At 40.9% G+C, this 19532-nt stretch overlaps 2 protein-coding genes across 9 annotated transcripts in view; one reads left to right on the top strand and one right to left on the bottom strand.

Moving 5' to 3' along the window:
* The window catches only part of osbpl8 (oxysterol binding protein-like 8), a 120883-nt gene that overhangs the window by 47567 nt on the left and 53784 nt on the right, over positions 1–19532 (bottom strand). The window lies entirely within an intron of this gene.
* The window catches only part of nav3 (neuron navigator 3), a 579072-nt gene continuing 565129 nt past the window's right edge, over positions 5590–19532 (top strand). The window contains exon 1 of the mRNA XM_078417165.1: positions 5590–5595. The gene's annotated coding sequence lies outside the window, so the exon portion shown is untranslated. The remainder of the gene's footprint in view (positions 5596–19532) is intronic.

The raw sequence follows: 19532 nt of genomic DNA, 5'->3' as shown, positions 1-19532 counted from the left end.
CCACAATAGATATGCAAAATAAGAACATTTCTCCTGTGACTGGAGTTCACAGGTATTTATTTCACCTGGCATTTATTTTATCTGCTTTAATTTCCAATGTTCATGTACAAAGAAGAAATCCGAATTTAGGTTTGGCCAGATTTTAGGGGGTAATCAAAAAACACAAAATACGTTAAAAAATCACTCATTTATTTGTAAAGATATCTGGACATTATAGATTTTGGAGCTATTTAAATTTAACTAACAGCTGAATATCTTGTCAATGTGCCAACATTTCAACCTAAAGGTACTTGCATTATTCTGCAGTGTAGGTCAAGCATGAAGTTATGAACAGAGCTTTAGGTTGTCATGACACAAATGTAGTCTGACATTGGATTGTCACACAGACCTGAAATAGGTCAGGTTTGAAGGATAATGCAATGCTTCCATTCTTTCAGAACAAATCAACAATTTTATAAAACAAAAATCCAACGTGGCTCCGATAGACATTAATGAATGGTGAAACATGAAAAATAAATATTTTTTGTGAATTGTGAAACAGAAGTATCCTTTAAACAAAATCTGCACAAATCTTTATAACAAGTCTTCTCAAGCATGTAATCTTTTGCTTAACAATAAAGAAAGGTCATTGAATTATTAATGAATCGTAACCACAAATTCATAAGTAGAATTATGCTACTGTTTGCAAAACCGTGTTTAAAGCCTTAGGTTCCCTTCACTTTCTGGACTATTTGAAACCAAAAAAAAAAACCCGGGGCACTCATTTCCAAAAAGGTTTTAGATTTATTCAAAATAACTGTGCTTGGACATCACACAATTTCTGGAGCCCCCAAACACGAGGTAGAGAAAAGAGATTGGTGGCACAAGATGGAAGGAGACACAGAATTGAGTGATTTGGTCTTCAGGCCTGGAAATTCTCAGCTTCCGGATACCACAATGAAAGCCCTCCCCCCAAATGGTGTGACTGAATGACCACCCAAAGTATCAAGAGAAGGCTGACCATTGTATTTCTGGGGGAAAACGCAAGAGTGCTGGAAGAGCTCGGGCAGCATCTGTGGAATGAACAGGACAGACGACATTTCAGGTCGGGATCCTTCTTTAGACTGATTCTGAAGGATCTTGACCCGAAACGTCATCTGCGTATTCCCTTCACAGATGGTGTCTGAGCCGCCAAGTTTCTCCAGCGCTGTGTGTTTTGATCAAGATTCCAGCATCTGCAGTTCCTTGTGTCTTTATTTCTGTTGGAGCCAGAATAGTCATTTGTCATACTGGGTGTTCCACTACATCCCGGAGTACTAACGTAGAAGATATTGAAATTTGTAAACTAACATCAGCAACATAAAAGCTTCACACTCACATTGACAATTTCAAGAATGGATATCAGTTTTAACTATATAGTTATCTACCACCACTGTGTACTTCAATGGCAACCACTTACAAAGGTAAATACTGTCACATTTATCGTAAAGTGAAGTAACCAAATGAGACAGTTACCAACTTTCAACCTATGATTTTGTCAATTATCAATGGTAATGATTTTACTTCTACAGAAAATGCAATTGATATTTAAACATGCATTGATGTATTGATTTTGCTAACTATTAAAGGAACAAAAAAAATTATTGTGAGCAATGAGCAATTATGTTCAGCAATTCAATATTCATCAGAAGAAGGAAACTAATGTTTTTTTATTTATTTGTTCCTGGCTTGTGGACACTGATATTAATGCTGGCATCATTACCCAACAGCAATAGCCTCTGAAATCACTGTCAATTAAGACCACATTAGTGTCACATCTGCAAAATATTTAACTCGGCAGGTGTAGGTTCTCACAACAATCGAGTAGTTTTGTGCTCACTGGGCAACCTTTCTAGTTCCAAGTTCCACATTTATTCAATGGCTAGTATTTAAATTCCCCAGCTGCCAAGAAGGGAGTTGAATGGATACTCTGAATCAACATTGCAGGACTCCGATTCCTAGTCCAGTGACTTACCCCCACCCTATCGTCCCTTGTTCCTGTGTCATTTCAAATGGTGTAGTCTTCAGGTTTTTTTGAGTTTTGAGATACAACATGGAAACAGGCCCTTCGGCCCACCAAGTCCACGCTGACCATCGATCACCCGTTCACATTAGTTCTATGTTATTCCACTTTCCCATCCGCTCCCTACACACTAGGCAATTCATGACAATAAACTCGACTTGACAAACATTCTTTTGACAACAGTGTCAGACTTAAGATTTTTAGAGATACAGCGCAAAATCAGGCCCTTTGGCCCACCGAGTCCGCGCCGACCAGCGATCACCCCGTAAACAAGCATGATCCAACGCACTAGCGAAAATTTACAATTTTACCAAAGCCAATTAACCGACAAACCTGTACGTCTTTAGAATGTGGGAGGAAACCGGAGCACCCGGAGAAAACACGCTCAGTCATAGGGAGAACGTACAAACTCCATACAGATATCACCCCTACTCAGGATCCAATCTGGATCTCCGGCGCTTTAAGGCAGCATCTCCATCGCTGTGCGATAAATAGACCAATCTCTTCACCAAATCCTCAGTCCCTTGACCTTGCACGTTGCAATGCTGTCAAAATGATATTATACCAACTGGCATTCATTCCCAAGTGGCTTTTCCGTATAATCTTTCCCTTTGCCTTCAAAAAACAGCTTCCCTTATTGCATTGCATTCATTCTCCAAAGGCTGCAAAATAGTCTGCATTTCAGAGGCACTATTCCAATGCGAAGAATTCTTAATGACTCCGAAACTAAATCAGTGTCATGTACAGAGAACAGCATAAATGTGAACAAAAATAAAAACGTTAAAGATCCAAAAGCAACAGAGCATCAAAAATTAAGAGTGATTTTAGAGGTCCTGTAAATATGTACCCTGTGGAATTCCTCACTACTTTGTTAGATCCATGAAACATTAAGATCTTTCCCTTCCTAAATACAACATATAAAATTGTTATTGTTGGGGTTTCCCTGAATATTAAATGAAACCTACACACTTAAAATCACCCAGAAACCACTACCAGCTAACCTTCTGTTGTTTTTGTCATACAATTGCAGCTGACAGTCGTCTTGTCATTTACTGGAGGCAAAATTATAATTCATTTTGAATCTGAAAGCAGCAAAGATTTATTTGGTTATTGAAAGATGGGCTCCACTTTTGCCCAATGCCAGGCAGTGAACAGTCTGAGGTAAATCAGTAAGTGTGCCAAAGCCATAACTTTACACATCAATATAAAAATGCCCCGAGGTAAATTAGATACAATGCTTTCAGATTATTGAATTATTTAGTCTCCTGTAACTGTCACAAGGAAGTAAATATATTCCAACTAATGAACATTTCCTTAAATGCTTCTTTCATTTTCAGTAAAGTAGCAAGTGTGTATTTAAGTGCTGCAAGTATTCCAGGTTCCCAAAGTAAGGCATTAAATAATTCAACAAACAAAATGATTCATGAGCTTTTCAATTCGAGCTGGCACAACAGAGTTACGGTTTAGTTTATGTCCTTCAGATTCTATACGTAATCTAAACTATTGCCATCGAAGTTAAAAGATCACATTGTGCTTTTAGCTTTTTTATTTTTTTTATGCTAGTTCAAAAACCTGCAAGCTGCTGTGAGGGAAACAAAAGATGCTACAAACCTGATATTATTGGAGCAAGCTCATTGTAGCCATCGAAAGAAGCGTTTCTGATGAGTTTTCGTCCGTCAATACGGGATGACAGCACACTCGGGAGCCCGGCACACAGGGAAAACCTGCGGCGTGCCAGGATCTCTTCCTTCATGTTTTGGATGTTGTGTTTGTCACAGGTCTACCCGTGCACTGAAATCAGTGTGCTGCTTAGGTGGAGGCTGTAGCAACTGCAGCCGCGAGGCTACTAACGAATGGCTGAGCAACTAAAGGAATACGCTGCCTCCTGAGAACGTGATGAGCCACTGTACACTGCTCCCAGCAACTGGACCACAAAGTGACGGCACATTTGCAGCAACGCGGCCGTAGATAAATAACCACCTTATTTACTCTGTGAATTTAGAAGACACTCAAGTTTATTTGCTCAAATCCAAATCATTCACACTCGCTTTTGAACTCTAAGTATAATAAGCACATCAGACAGAAGAAGGGTCCCGACCTGAAATGTCACCTTTCCATGTTTTCCAGGGATACAGTCTGTTTTCAGTCAGAGAGTGGTGAAGGTGTGGAATTCTCTGCCTCAGAAGGCAGTGGAGGCCAGTTCGTTGGATGCTTTCAAGAGAGAGCTGGATAGAGCTCTTAAGGATAGCGGAGTGAGGGGGTATGGGGAGAAGGCAGGAACGGGGTACTGATTGAGAGTGATCAGCCATGATCGCATTGAATGGTGGTGCTGGCTCGAAGGGCTGAATGGCCTACTCCTGCACCTATTGTCTATTGTCTATTGACTGCCTGATCTGCTGAGTTACCTCAGCAATGTGTCTTTTTTTGTAAACCTGCATTTGAAGTTCCATGTTTCTCTATAATATTGCAAATATTGCTGAAATCTATTGAGCATCTAATCTTTCTATGCCCATCATTAAACTCATAAGAATTCCCACCTAACCTACTGAAAATGTACACCCGTGTACCTCATGGGGATTGGACATGGCTTGGCCCATGGCGATCAACAACTGATGTTCAATCTTTATGTTTAAATAACGAACCCTCTGACAAGAAACCAGAATTCCCGCCCCATTATTCTAAGGGAAGGTTCATGTTCAAAATTGGGCCAGGGATATACTGCCTAAACATCTGTGGGCTCTAAAAGAGAAACATTTGCAAAGGTTCACTTGTAGTTCTGACATATCAGTGGATAATGCTTTGAAAGTTTTTAAATGCGTTGCTCAACATGCATGAGCAAGAACAAGGTTAGTCAATGAACAAATGTTGGACACAAGCCACAGTAATGAAGATAAATTAATTTCAAGAAGGGTAGAAATAGGAAATCTAGCCATTGGAGGTCACAAAATGAGAAGCTCCATGACAACTTAAGAAGAATGATGTAATGGCATTGGAAGTAGTCTGACTTTGTAAAGGAGAAAATAAGGGAGTAAACGTTCATCTCTGAGGCAATTATGACAAAGATTATGAAGTCTATTTCAACATGAGACAATTGGACAGCACCAGGTGTACACCTATGTGTGAAGGGTATGCCTTGTCTTCCAAGTGTTTGACAACAGAGTCAGCCAATGGGTTAAGAGAATTGATGAAGAGGTGCAGTTGAATGATGTTAGCACACAGAAAGTATAAGAAAATAACTGCAGATGCTGGTACAAATCGAAGGTATTTATTCACAAAATGCTGGAGTAACTCAGCAGGTCAGGCAGCATCTCGTTAGCACACAGAAAGCTGACTCCACGCATCTGGATATTGTCAATAGGCACCCCAAAGTCAGTTTTCAAAGAGATCCAATGACTAGTGGAACATCATAGCACTGAACAATCATGAAAGAGGCATTTTGTAGGCCTTTACTGACCAAGTCATCACGTGAAACAATACATTGTAAATATTTTTTCCCCACACATCTTTCCTACACATTCTAAATCATGTGCGAACTACAATAGTCAACATACTGGGTGTGCTTAGAATATTGAATGGTGGCACACACAAGACGTGTTGGGCCTTTTTCCACACAAACATTTGGCATAATCCAACCCACAAACATCACAATATGCGTCAATAGTGGATTCTTTGTCAGAACTATTGAAAAGTCAGTCTGCTCTATCACAGTCCTGTATACCTGCTGCTGCTTCATTTAGTAATCTAATTTCCTTTCTGAAATATCCATGGGCAAAGTATTTCTTACTCCAACATCTTGGCGCTGGGGAAATTCCACCAAACCCTTTTTCCTTGCTCACCAGGTATTTTAAATTAACATCCATTGCAACTATTGTTTCAATGAGGAGACAATAATATTTCATCATTCACTTCATCAGAGCTCAAAGTAATTACAAAAAATCTTAATGTGTCTCCTTTTGGGTTGCCTGCTCAAATTGCTTCTCCTCAAAGCCACAGTTTTACATCCCTAACATAATCCAAGTGAATCTATACAGAATAAACTCCAGTGTTAATGTGCTGTATTTACCAGAGAGCAAACAAACAGTGCTCCAAGTGCAGCCTGAACAATGTTTTGCACAGCTCTCAACAATGTTTCACCACCTCTCTCTCATCTATCCTCTTCAACAAAAAAGCAAAATACTATTGGTATGTTACTGTGGTTTTATCTACCTTTGCTCTCACTTGTTTATTTTATGAGAGATCTCTGGCATGTTTTGAACCATCCTGCAGCACTAAAACATTGAGATCTAATCCACATTTTCATGTCAAATTGCAGTCCCTGAACAACAGCTTGTTAAAGCTTAATCAAAATCAGATTACAAAATAAAATTTAGTTTCAAATAATCTTCAGTAATTTCTAAACAATACAGTTAACAATCCCATCACCAACTAGAGAGAGCAGTCCTGACCTACCAACTACCTCATTGGAGACCTTCGGACATCTTTAATCAGACTTTACCTTGCACTAAACGTTATTCCCTTTATCCTGTATCTGTACACTGTGGACGGCTTGATTGTAAACATTTATAGTCTTTCCGCTGACTGGATAGCAGGCAACTAAAAAGCTTTTTTTACTGTACCTCGGTACAAAAGACAATAAACTAAACATACATCTTGATAAGATTTTTTCCCCAGTTTCCTCACGCCAAGTTAATTTACACCTGCTTTCAAGAAACATGGTTCCATTTCAGTTTGCAGAAGCTGACTAAACGTACTCACACTTAAGGGTCTCGCCTTTTCCACTGAAACCGAGCACGACAATTTTCTGTGTACAAAATAAACCACTGTCAACCTACCTAACTATGCCTCTGCCGCCTGGTCAAAGCAAAATAATCCACAGCCGTTGGTCTAAAGGCAAGAGTTCATCAAAGCACTTTATATATAAAATAATTACCAGTTTGACTAAGGCAATGGAATGAATTTCATTCTGTCATGACTAAGGACAGCCTCTGCTCCAAGTGCCAGCTGTTCTTGACATTCATCCTTCCTTTTATTAATAAACAACTCAGTTTAATCACATCAGCATTAGTCTGAACTGTAAGTAGGTCAGATTTGACCTGCTTTTTAAATGGCAAGCTTTGCAATGCTTAACACTAATCTGACAAGATATTATTCATCTTAACTGTTAATGTGCAAGGACATTTGCATGTTTCATGTGAACATTTCCAAATGCAGACATCTACACTTGTAGCATTTCAAAATATACCTGAACTGACTGTGTTAGTGGTTAAAGCAGCAATAAAAAAATCAGATGAAAAAAAAAGGTAATTCTCAGCAACTCAATTTAAGAACTCCCAACACGTTGAAATCAGAGAAACAATGAGAACAGAAGTCATTCAGCCCATCTATGCTGGATCTGATATAACTATTGAATGTTTTATGCAGTTCTGAGATATATCCATAAATTTTATTCCTTTTAGGTCTTCATCCAATTTCCTTTTCAATATACTGCCATCGGACCTTTGCCAATCACCTATTGTTTAGCAGTTTTGGAAGGCCTTAGATAAATATCCACACAAGAGGTCATTAAATACAATAACATCAAAGCAAGTGGGATAGGAAGTAATACAGTGGTGCTGTTTGAAGTTGCTTAATGGACAGAAAACTGCTCTACGTCAGCAGGCCATTATCAAGTTGGGGCGGCTGACCTTCCGAGTGTTTCCTATACAGAAGCCTTGGATGAACAAGGAGATTCGCATTCTTCCGAGGACCAGATCCCGGGCATTCAGGTCTGGTGACGCAGAGGTCTAGAAGAAGTCCAGATACGGCTTTGACAAGGCCATCAAAAAGGCCAAAAGGGACTTCTGCTCAAAGCTGGAGGATTGGGCGCATGTTCGGCAACTGTGGCTGGGCTTGAATGCCATCACCTCCTACAAGGCAAAACCAGGAGGCAGCTCATCGACAGCGAAGCATCACTCCCAGATGAGCTCAATGCGTTCTACGCACGCTTTGATAGGGAAAACACTGATGTGCCTTCCCATGACCCATACACCCTGATGGTATTACAGTCAAAGTCACAGAGGCCGACGTCAGAAGATCCTTCAGGGGGGGTGAACCCTCGGAAAGCGTCTGGACCTGATGGTATACCCGGTTGAGTTCTCCAAACCTGTGCAGACCTACTGGCTGGAGTCTTTGCCGACATTTTCAACCTCTCATTAATGAGGTCTGAGGTTCCCACCTGCATCAATAACACCGGTGCCCAAGAAGAATAAGGCAACGTGCCTCAACGACTATCGACCAGTGGCACTAACGTCTGTGGTGATAAAGTGAATTGGCAAGGGCATGGAAGATTAAATAAAAAGTGGAAAATTGTGTGAGCATCTACCTTGAGAGAAAAAATATTAAAGTGGTGTATTTGTTTTAGATTGTGAGAGACTGAAAAATGTGTTCCAATGGACCCGTGTTTCCTCACATATGGATTACTGAAAGCATTAGTGTTTATTGCAAAAGGATTTGAATACAACAATAGGGAAATCTTACTTCAATTAGAGAGGGGAAATTAGCACACTGGACATATGCCTCCCAGATTTTAGAAGAATGAGAGGAAGACTCATTGACACAGACAAAACGTTTTGTGGAGCTTGAGAGATAGATACAGGTATGCTGTTTCCTTGTTGTGGATGTCGAGAAACAGGGAACAAGATTTCAAAATAAGGGGTCAGCTATTCAAAATAGAGGTGTCTTTTCTGAAGAGGATAATGAATCTTCAGAAATCTCTACTTAGGAGGTTTCTGGAGGGTCAATTGCCAAGTTCATTCAAGATAGAAATCAGATGCCTTTAAAGGATAAGGGGGTTAATGCAGGAATGTGGTACATAGGAAAGGTAAGCCCTGATCTTTGTAAATGCCAGAGCAGGCACAAGGGGCCAAATGGCAAATTCCTGCTTCTATTTCTAACGTATGTTGTCACTATCTTAAATATCTTAATCTTCTCTGTTCTAAGAAGAGCGAAGTCAGCTCCTCCAGTCTTACCATGGAACTTAAGCACCTCCTATGTGAAAGCATTCCAGTAAATCTCCTCTACAATCTAAGGCTGGACACCTTCCTAAGGTATGCCCGCAATGGAATATACTCCGGCTGATGCCCAACTTTACAAATATGGAAAGGGCGGCAAGGTGGCGCAGCGGTAGAGTTGCGGCCTCACAGCGCCAGAGACCGGGTTCGTTGCTAACTATGGGTGCTGTCTGTACAGAGTTAGTACGTTCTCCTTGTGACAGCATGGGTTTTCTCCCACATTCCAACGATGTGCAGGTTTGGAGGTAAATGGTTTCTGCAAGTTGCCCCTAGTGTGCAGGATAGAACTGGTATACGGGTGATTGCCGGTCGGCACAGACTCGAGGGGCCAACGGGTCCGTTTCCACATGTATCTCTAAACTAAACGAAATGTGCCATAGATTCCTTGCTTTTGTTGTCTCATCCTCTTCTAATGAAAATATCTCAGAGGCTTACACTTGAATATTTTAATTTTAACACATACAGGCATCCCCAAAGCACCTAGCAGCAGATTAACATTTTAACATTTTCAGTGGTAAAACTCAATGTCAAAACAAATAAATATCAACTGAACACTGCAGGCTCGATGCAAAGCCAAACACATTGTACAAAAATTTGCATAATGCACTATAACCAACCTATCCAATTTATAAATTTTCTATTAACCCTTCGTGCCTGCTCTGCCATTTAATAAGATCAAAGCTTATCTTTTAACTTAGTAGCGGTATTTGTTACAGTAAAAAATAACAAAGAATCTGGGAATTATAGCAAAAATATAAGAGTAGAATTTTCGTAAATCGAGTAATACCATTAGTGGAAAAGAACATCAAAATGTATCAATTTTGTATTCTACAAATATAACTATGTTGAAATTGGTAATTACGATAAATGCAGATTAGTTGAGACTTTGTACGAAGGATCTGCAGATGCTGGTTTACACTGAAAATAGACGCAGAATGCTGGAGGAACTCAGCGGGTCAGGCAGCAACTCTGGAGAAATGGGATAGGTGATAGGTGATCTTTTCTCAAGAGATACTGTCTGACTCGCTGAGTTACTACAGCATTTAGTGTCTATCTTAGTTCAGACTTTACCTAATTATGTCCGCAAAAAAGATCTTCACATTTTTCATGTAATTACGAGCACTTAGAAAAGATTTTGACCCACTTGCTTCTCTCGCCTTTTTTTACCCTATTGTTGCACAGTATTTTTCAGGAACAGCATCCCTTTCATAAATAAAGAAATGGCAAGTAAATGAATCAAATATAAAATTAAAAATTCAAGACATGGATATGTTTAATATCCTGAATTGACCTGCTGATATTCTCCTCAATGCTTTGTATCGTCTACCATTTTGAAATTTTGCCCTATGTATTCTGCTGAGGATTGTTGAAATGCATTGAAAAGAGTGGCGGTCCTAAAATTGGCACTTTAGGATCACCACTCATTAGATCCTTTGTACCACTACCACGTTCACCGCTTTTTGTTGAAGTCCATTTGCAACTTATGCTCGGCATTAACAATGTCTGTAGAGATTTAAAATTAACGTTTATTGTGGTACTTTATTAGAGACATATTGAAAGTACAGATGTGCAGATGTACATTAGGTTAGACACATTCGACTTGCCTTCAACAAATCCATGTCAACTCATGTATTAACTCATACTATTTCAAATGCCAATTAACTTTTCCAAGCTTACTGTTTTATTAGTTTCCTTGCAAGTACTCCTATTACATTAAAAAAAAATGTAACTCAACACTTCAAATCTTTGTAGGCTTCATTCACAGTGTCATAATTTATTCAACAAATAAATAGATTGTATTACAGATAACATTACAGCTAGGATGCAAACTGCCCTATATTTTATTAAATGGCAGTGCATTGAGAACCTACCTTATTGAAGCTTAATTATTTTAACCACCAACAGACAAATCAGAAGAGAAATATGTAAAAATATATCAATAACATGTTGCATTATTTGGTGGCGGTTCTTTGTAGCACAAAGAGAACAAGAATATATTTAGTTCACTTCGAACAGGATGAACATTTATACAACAGAAATTGGAGAAAGTGCATTATAACAAGAGAGTGTCAAACTAATAGACTTGCTTCCATGGCTTTAGCATGCCCCAAAGCAACTTAGAGCCAACAAACCAATTTAAAGCAAATGTGCTGGAGGAACTCAGCAATAAAAGCAGCATCTGTGAAGCAAATGGACAGATGATGTTTCGGGTTCCGAACCTTCTTCAGACTGATTGAAGACAGTGGGAGAGAGAGTCAACAGGTTCAAGTACTTGGGCATACACATCTCTGATTATCTGTTGTGGGCCCAGCACATTGATGCAATCATGAGGAAAAGCTCACCAAAGCCCACAAACGTCTTTCCTAAGTTTGAGGAGATTTGCAGCGCTGAATACTCCATGAATGTCTACAGGTGTGCAGTGAAGAGCATACGAACTGTTGCATCTGGTTGGATAATTCAAATGCTCAAGTATGAAGGACACTGCAGAAAGTGGTGGACCCTGCATGTGCCATCATGGGTATTGACCTCCCCACCATTGAAGGGATCTACACGCAACGTTGCCTCAAGAAAGCAGCTAATATCAAAGCCTGGCCGCACTCTCTTCTCACAGTTTAGATTTTAGATTTAGATTTAAAGATACAGCGCGGAAACAGGCCCTTCGGCCCACCGAGTCCGCGCCGCCCAGCGATCCCCGCACATTAACACTATCACACACTAGGGACAATTTTTACATTTACCCAGTCAATTAACCTACATACCTGTACGTCTTTGGAGTTACCATCAGGAAGGTGGAACAGGAGCTTGAAAAATTACCTCAAGATTCAAGAACAGCTTCGTCCCATCAACCATCATCTTCTTGAACCACCCTGCACAACCCGAATCACAATGCTACCTCAGCTACCTCAGCATGGAAGGAAGCAGAGGGTGATGGTGGAAGGTTGTTTCTCAGATTGGAGGCCTGTGACTAGTGGTGTGCCTCAGGGTTCAGTGCTTGGCCGGTTACTGTTTGTCATCTACATCAATGATTTGGATGAGAACTTACAAGGCAAGATTAGCAAGTTTGCTGATGATACAAAAGTTAGTGGTTTTGCAGATAGTGAAGATGGTTATGAACGATTGCAGCAGGATCTGGATTGATTGGCCAGGTGGGTGGAGGAATGGTTGATGGAATTTAATACAGAGAAGTGTGAGGTGTTGCATTTTGGGACGTCGAACAAGGGCAGGACCTACACAGTAAATGGTAGGCCTCTGATTAGTGTTGTAAAGCAGAGAGGTCTAGGAGTACAGGTGCATGGTTCCTTGAAGGTCGAGTTGCAGGTTGATAAGGTGGTCAAAAAGGCTTTTGGCACTTTGGCCTTCATCAGAATATTGAGTATAGAAGTTGGGAGGTCATGTTGCAGTTGCATAAGACAATAGGTGCAGGAGGAGGCCATTCGGCCCTTCAAGCCAGCACCGCCATTCAATGTGATCATGGCTGATCATTCTCAATCAGTACCCCGTTCCTGCCTTCACCCCATACCCTCTGACTCCGCTATCCTTAAGAGCTCTATCTAGCTCTCTTTTGAATGCATTCAGAGAATTGGCCTCCACTGCCTTCTGAGGCAGAGAATTCCACAGATTCACAACTCTCTGACTGAAAACGTTTTTCCTCATCTCAGTTCTAAATGGCCTACCCCTTATTCTTAAACTGTGGCCCCTTGTTCTGGACTCCCCAACATTGGGAACATGTTTCCTGCCTCTAACGTGTCCAACCCCTTAATAATCTTATACGTTTCGATAAGATCTCCTCTCATCCTTCTAAATTCCAGTGTATACAAGCCTAGAGTGTATACAAGACGTTGGTGAGACCGCATTTAGAATATTGTGTTCAGTTCTGGGCACCATGTTAAAGGAAAGATATTGTCAAGCTTGAAAGGGTTCAGAAAAGATTTACAAGGATGTTGCCAGGACCAGAGGGTGTGAGCTATCAGGAGAGTTTGAGTAGGCTGGGTCTCTATTCCACGGAGCGCAGGAGGATGAGGGGAGATCTTATAGAGGTATACAAAATCACGAGAAGAATAGATCAGGTAGATATGCACAGAGTCTCTTGCCCAGAGTTGGGGAATCGAGGACCAGAGAACATAGGCTCAAGGTGAAGGGGAAATAATTTGATAGGAATCCAAGGGGTAACCTTTTCACACAAAGGGTGGTGGGTGTATGAACAAGCTGCCAGAGGAGGTAGTTGAGGCTGGGATTATCCCATCATTTAAGAAACAGTTAGACAGATACATGGATAGGACAGGTTTGGAGGGATATGGACCAAGCGCAGGCAAGTGGGACTAGTGTAGCTGGGATATTGTTGGCTGGTGTGGGCGAGTTGGGCCTATTTCCACACTGTATCACTATGACTCTATATCCATTGCATATGACAAATAACATAAATGTTCCCTCTTAAACGGAAAAGATGGTAGTTTTTGCAGAGTTCAAATTTGGAAGAATTTAAACTCATTTTTATATTACCTTCCATGTCATACTGAACATGAAAATTTGCTTGACGGTTTACTATGCCACAGAAAAATACAAATGGCCAAATTCAAAATCCTTTAGGATCATATTGGGTGCTCTTAAAACATCTGAAACAGCAAATGCACGACAGAACAAAGAAAAACTAATTACCAATGAAAAGGATCGAGAAGTGGAAAATAATATATTCATTATTAAAAGCCTGAAAACAAAAATAATGAGATACTTTTAATGGATGGATTGCCTCCATTCATTCACCATTATAACAACGTTGGACTGGATTAGCATTTATCAAAATTGATGTAACCTAGCAACAGCTAAACAAGATAAAAATTACCAATAGTATAATTTCTTGGAGGTCGATATCCTTCATTCTAACATCACAATAAAGAATCTTGTGATAACATTATGAATTGTTCAGGAAACTGAAGAAAGATACAACAGAAAAAGGACGGTCAACTATAAAATGAATAAAACCACAACGATAGACAAAATGGAAGTAACTGTTTTGGAGTTTTTTTCCTCTGAAAGTATAATTTTAGTTTGCTGAAGTTGACACAAAGTGCTGGGTTAAAGGGCCTGTCCAACTTAGGCGATTTTAAGGCGACTAGGTGTCGCCGACAGTTCGCCGGGGTGCCGCGGGCATGATCGTGAGGAGTCTTCCAAAAATCGTAGTGGATCTCAGCGCGTCGCTGAGAAATCATCCGGTTTGAAATTTCTCGGCGACGGCTGGCTTGTCGCCAGGTATCGTTGCTTATTGCGGGCGCTGTCACCTGAGGTCCCCAGGTTTGATAGGTTCTCTTAGATGTATTTAGAAGCACATAATATTAAAATAAGTAAAAGTCATTTCAAAATACCATAAAATGCTTGTGTTTAACCAATTTATTTACCGTCAGGACATTTGACAGGTAGATTGGAGGCGACAGTATGACGGTCAGGTCAGCGTGGGAATTTTTGCGATGTTTATGGCCTTCAGCCCAGATATGCAACCCAGAAACCAGATATGCATCTCCCGTACATTTTCAAAGAATGCCCACACACTATTCACAAAAATCCACTTAACCACTTAAATTTTTTTTATTTTTTAATACAGCTATTAATAAACTGGAAGTGAATCCAGTTTATTCCTTGTGACAGTGAAGCTTGGTTTTCAAGTAACCCGGGCAAGATGTTTTATTTCAAAACTCAAGTACTTACCGACTTGTCAGTGATTTCAGTGAAAATTTGGACACCGGAGAAGCATTGACAGCATGGGAATTTTCGCAATGTTTATGGCCATCAGCCATTACATTTAAAGTGGGCTCCAAACCCAGATATGCATCCCAGAAACCAGATATGCATCTCCCTTACATTTTCAAAGAATGCCCACACACTTTTCACAAAAATCCACTTAACCAATTTAAAATTTTTTTTTTTTTAGTACAGCTATTAGTAAACTGGAAGTAAATCCAGTTTATTCCTTGTTACAGTGAAGCTTGGTTTTTAAGTAACCCATACAAGGTGTTATAGTTCAAAACTCTCAAGTACTTACCGACTTGTCAGTGATTTCAGCGAAAATTAGGACGCCGGAGAAGCATTGACAGTGTGGGAATTTTGCGATCTTTCAGAAGACGGTGTAATCTCGACCTGACTTGGCATTGTCGTGGTCATTGTCGTCGGGTAAAAGAAATTTCAGCGATCTGCTACGACTTTGACAGTCGCCGGCAGTCACCAAAAAAATCGCCTAAGTGGGACAGGCCCTTTACTCTACGGATCAGGCAGCATCTCTGGAGAAAAAGGACAGGTGACGTTTCGGGTCGGGACCCTTCTTCAGACAGACTTCTCCAGTCTGAAGAAGGGTCCTGACCTGAAACGTCACCCAAACCTTTTTAATAATAAAAAAACTGTTCCTTGAACTGACAATGATTTGCAACAGTATAATTTAACACAAGTATGTAACAGATGTTTAAGAAATTATGTGCGAATCGTAGAATAAAACAGCATAGCATAACATGACATACAGAGGGGACATACAGAGAATTGGGAGATGTTGCATTTTGGGACGTCTAACATGGGCAGGACTACACAGTGAATGATAGGGCTCTGGGGGGGTGTTGTAGAGCAGAGGGATCTAGGAGTGCGGGTACCTTGAAGGTTCAGTCGCAGTTAGATAAGGTGGTCAAAAAGGCTTTTGGCACATTGGCCTTCATCCAATGTATTGAGTAAAGAAGTTGGGAAGTTATCTTGCAGTTGTACAAGACATTGGTGAGACCGCATTTAGCGTATTGTGTTCAGTTCTGGGCACCATGTTTTAGGAAACTTTCTAAAATTCTTACACAACACAGAATCATCATAGGCAATCCATTTAGTGTGCTCTAATCCATGTTTCCACAACAGTATGACATAGTCAGGGATCAGATGATGCTCTTTTTTTTCACTGGAATAAATTTGCAATTTGATGTGAAGATTTTCTTCAATTAAAGGTAAAATTATAATGACTGATAAAACAGCTTCTCCGAACAATGACTTTAACAAATTCAACAGCTTCTCAAAAGGGACATTTAGTTTTACTCCAAGCAATGGTATACAAAATACAATGAGGAGAATCAACTTCAGCGGCAGATTTTATTTTACATCTTCAGTCACTGTGAAGGCAAACATATTTCCCAATTTGTGTCAAAAATGACAATAATATTTAACAGTTCATATGCTTCTGATTTTAAAATGCATGTGAAACGTTCGACTTTAGACATACAGCACGGAAACAGGTCCTTTGGCCCACTGAGTCCATGCCGACCAGCAATCAACACTGCAATCAGCACTAACACTGTCCGACACACTAGGAATAATTGACGATTTTACCGAAGCCAATTAACTTACCAACCTGTATGTCTTTGGAATGCGAGAGAAAACCAGAGCACCCAGAAAAACCCTTGTGGTCACAAACTCCGTACAGACAGCACTCATAGTCAGGATCAAACCCTGGTCTCTGGCACAGTAAGGCAGCAACTCTCTCGCTGCACCACAATGGTGCCCCAAACTGTTCCTCTTTCCAATACATAGACATATTTCGGTATGATATTTTGTTCCTCAACTACTTAAAGGAATTCATTTTTCTGAAAGTCAGCAGCAGCCTAAAAAGAATCAGAGTAGCTGTTTTAGAAAATGAGTATTGGTGAACTCCAGTGGAAACCATGGTAACGCTCACAGTCACTACTTATTATGAACATTCTGAACTGCAGGAGCATTAAAATAAATAACTCTGTTGCTATGCAGTTGACCTATGGAAAGAATACTTGCACCAACTTAAAATAGCCTAATTTTTCACAATGCCTTCAACTAGAAGAGTCACGTTGCATTGGTCAGTATTAATACACAATCATCTACGGGTGTTGCCTGTATGGAGTTTGTACGTTCTCTCTGTGACCTGCGTGGGTTTTCTCTGGGTGCTCCAGTTACCTCCTACACTCCAAAGATGTACAGGTTTGTAGGTTAATTGGTTTAAATAAAATTGTAAATTGCCCCTGGTGTGTAGGAAGGTGTTAGTGTGCGGGGATCGCTGGTTGGCGCGGACTCGGTGGGCTGAAGGGCCTGTTTCCAAGCTGTATCTCTAAATTAAAATAAAAACTAAATCAAATGTTTTTTGGCAATAAACTAGACGATGGCAACACAATTGAGCCAAACAGCAACCTTGCTCATCATTCGGCCAATTTTTGAAATGTGACTTCATACTGTAACTCGTTTAGAAACAGGGAACCATTTCATTTTGACAAGCTTGACAGTATTTGCTGCAAGTTAGGATGTTTCATAATGGGTCAACATGGCGCAATATCGTCCCAATTCCTACAATATCGCCAAATGAAAATGTAACCTTGTACATTTATCTAAAATGTCCTTAATGTGACAATTTCTCTACTATTACGGTAGTTAAGTCAGGTGGGCAAATAAACCACAGATATAAGACAAACTGCATTCACCGCGCGATGCATTGTTTCCTGTGCCCTGCTTGTACCTAAATTCAATGAAAAAAACCATTTGTGAGCATAGAAGCAGAAGAATCTCGACACATGGGTCTGGCAGCACGAGTGGAAGAAACACGAGTTGGTTGACAATTCAGACATTTGCACATGCTGAGGTGCTATTGCAGCAGTGTGAAGAAGCACACAAACACTGAGGAAGGAAAGGATTTTTTTTTTAAACGACATACAGTAAAAAAATAAGTAGCTGCAAAATGCTTGAGTGATGGCAAATATTGGGATGTGAGTAAAACAAGGTCAGTGCTAGGTCAAAATGGTGCCTCAATTAGTAATGTGATAAGCTGTATCCTGTACCTATTTGTGAAAAATATGAATCACTGATGGAGGTTGAAAGGAAGGAGGAAGTGTGGTAACTTTATTATCAAGTAGAAACAAGGAACTGCAGATGCTGGTTTACCAAGGAAAGACACAAAATGCTGGAGTAACTCAGCGGGTCAGACAGCATGCCTGAAGAACATGGGTGGGCGACGTTTCAGGATGGGACGGGACCCTCCTTTAGAGTCTGACGAAGGGTCCCGACCCAAAATGCCGCTTATCCATTTTCTCGCTGAGTTACTCCACCATTTTGTGTCTGTGCTTTATGACCAGCCAGGTTTATGGTGCTCACTTTTAGTTCATTTTGTGTTAACTTCATTTACTCTGGGCCCAATTCTGGACTCTTCAACTCTGCTTCTCACCTTGTGAGATTTGGATTTCTTACCGTCTCTGATTCACTTGCTGCACAGATTGACTTTCACATCCAACTCCTAGCCTGCCAGTTATCCTCTCTCTTGGTAGTCTCACAGAGGAAAGAGCAGCAAGGCCCAAACGGGACAAGAGCAATCAATGTGTCTGAATGAAATCAATGCTGTAGTCAGGGGCTAGGCGACAATTGATTTTTAGACAGAGACAGAATCTTTTTCCATTTATTCACAAAATGCTGGAGTAACTCAGCAGGTCAGGCAGCATCTCGGGAGAGAAGGAATGGGTGACGTTTCGGGTCGAGACCCTTCTTCAGACTGATGTCGGGGGTGGGACAAAGGAAGGATATAGGTGGAGACAGGAAGATAGAGGGAGATCTGGGAAGGAGGAGGGGAAGGGAGGGACAGAGGAGCTATCTGAAGTTGGAGAAGTCAACGTTCATACCACCGGGCCGCAAACTGCCCAGGCGAAATATGAGGTGCTGCTCCTCCAATTTCCGGCGGGCCTCACTATGGCACTGGAGGAGGCCCATGACAGAGAGGTCAGACTGGGAATGGGAGGGGGAGTTGAAGTGCTGGGCCACCGGGAGATCAGTGGCGTTAATGCGGACCGAGCGCAGGTGTTCAGCGAAGCGATCGCCGAGCCTGCGCTTGGTTTCGCCGATATAGATGAGTTGACATCTAGAGCAGCGGATGCAATAGATGAGGTTGGAGGAGGTGCAGGTGAACCTCTGTCTCACCTGGAAAGAATGTTTGGGTCCTTTGATGGAGTTGAGGGGGGAGGTAAAGGGACAGGTGTTGCATCTCGTGCGGTTGCAAGGGAAAGTGCCCGGGGTTAGGGTGGTTTGGGTAGGAAGGGACGAGTGGACCAGGGAGTTGCGGAGGGAACGGTCTCTGCGGAATGCAGAGAGGGGAGGGGATGGGAAGATATGAACTTTTTCCAAGCTGGTCCATACGGGAAGATTCTGAGGAAGGGCGGATGCTGCAGAGACTCATTAAAGTACAATCTTGCATAAACAAAGGATAGGTATCCTACAGATGAATGCTTTTTGAATTTCTGTCCACATGATCAGAATTTAGCAGGTGTCATTCCAGTCCTGACTCATCCTAATCTGTTACCATAGCAGCAGAGTTTATGCAATACCGTTCACTGAGTTAGCAGCACATACTGAAAAGAAAAATAACTTGATTTGTACATTGGTCACGATTTAACAAAAGGATATTGTTCATAATTCCGTTCAGA

This window comes from Rhinoraja longicauda, chromosome 20, assembly GCF_053455715.1.
Source record: "Rhinoraja longicauda isolate Sanriku21f chromosome 20, sRhiLon1.1, whole genome shotgun sequence".
Classification (NCBI taxonomy): domain Eukaryota; kingdom Metazoa; phylum Chordata; class Chondrichthyes; order Rajiformes; family Arhynchobatidae; genus Rhinoraja; species Rhinoraja longicauda.
Note: the sequence above shows the minus strand (reverse complement) of the source record. Positions and strands in the feature narration are given on the sequence as shown.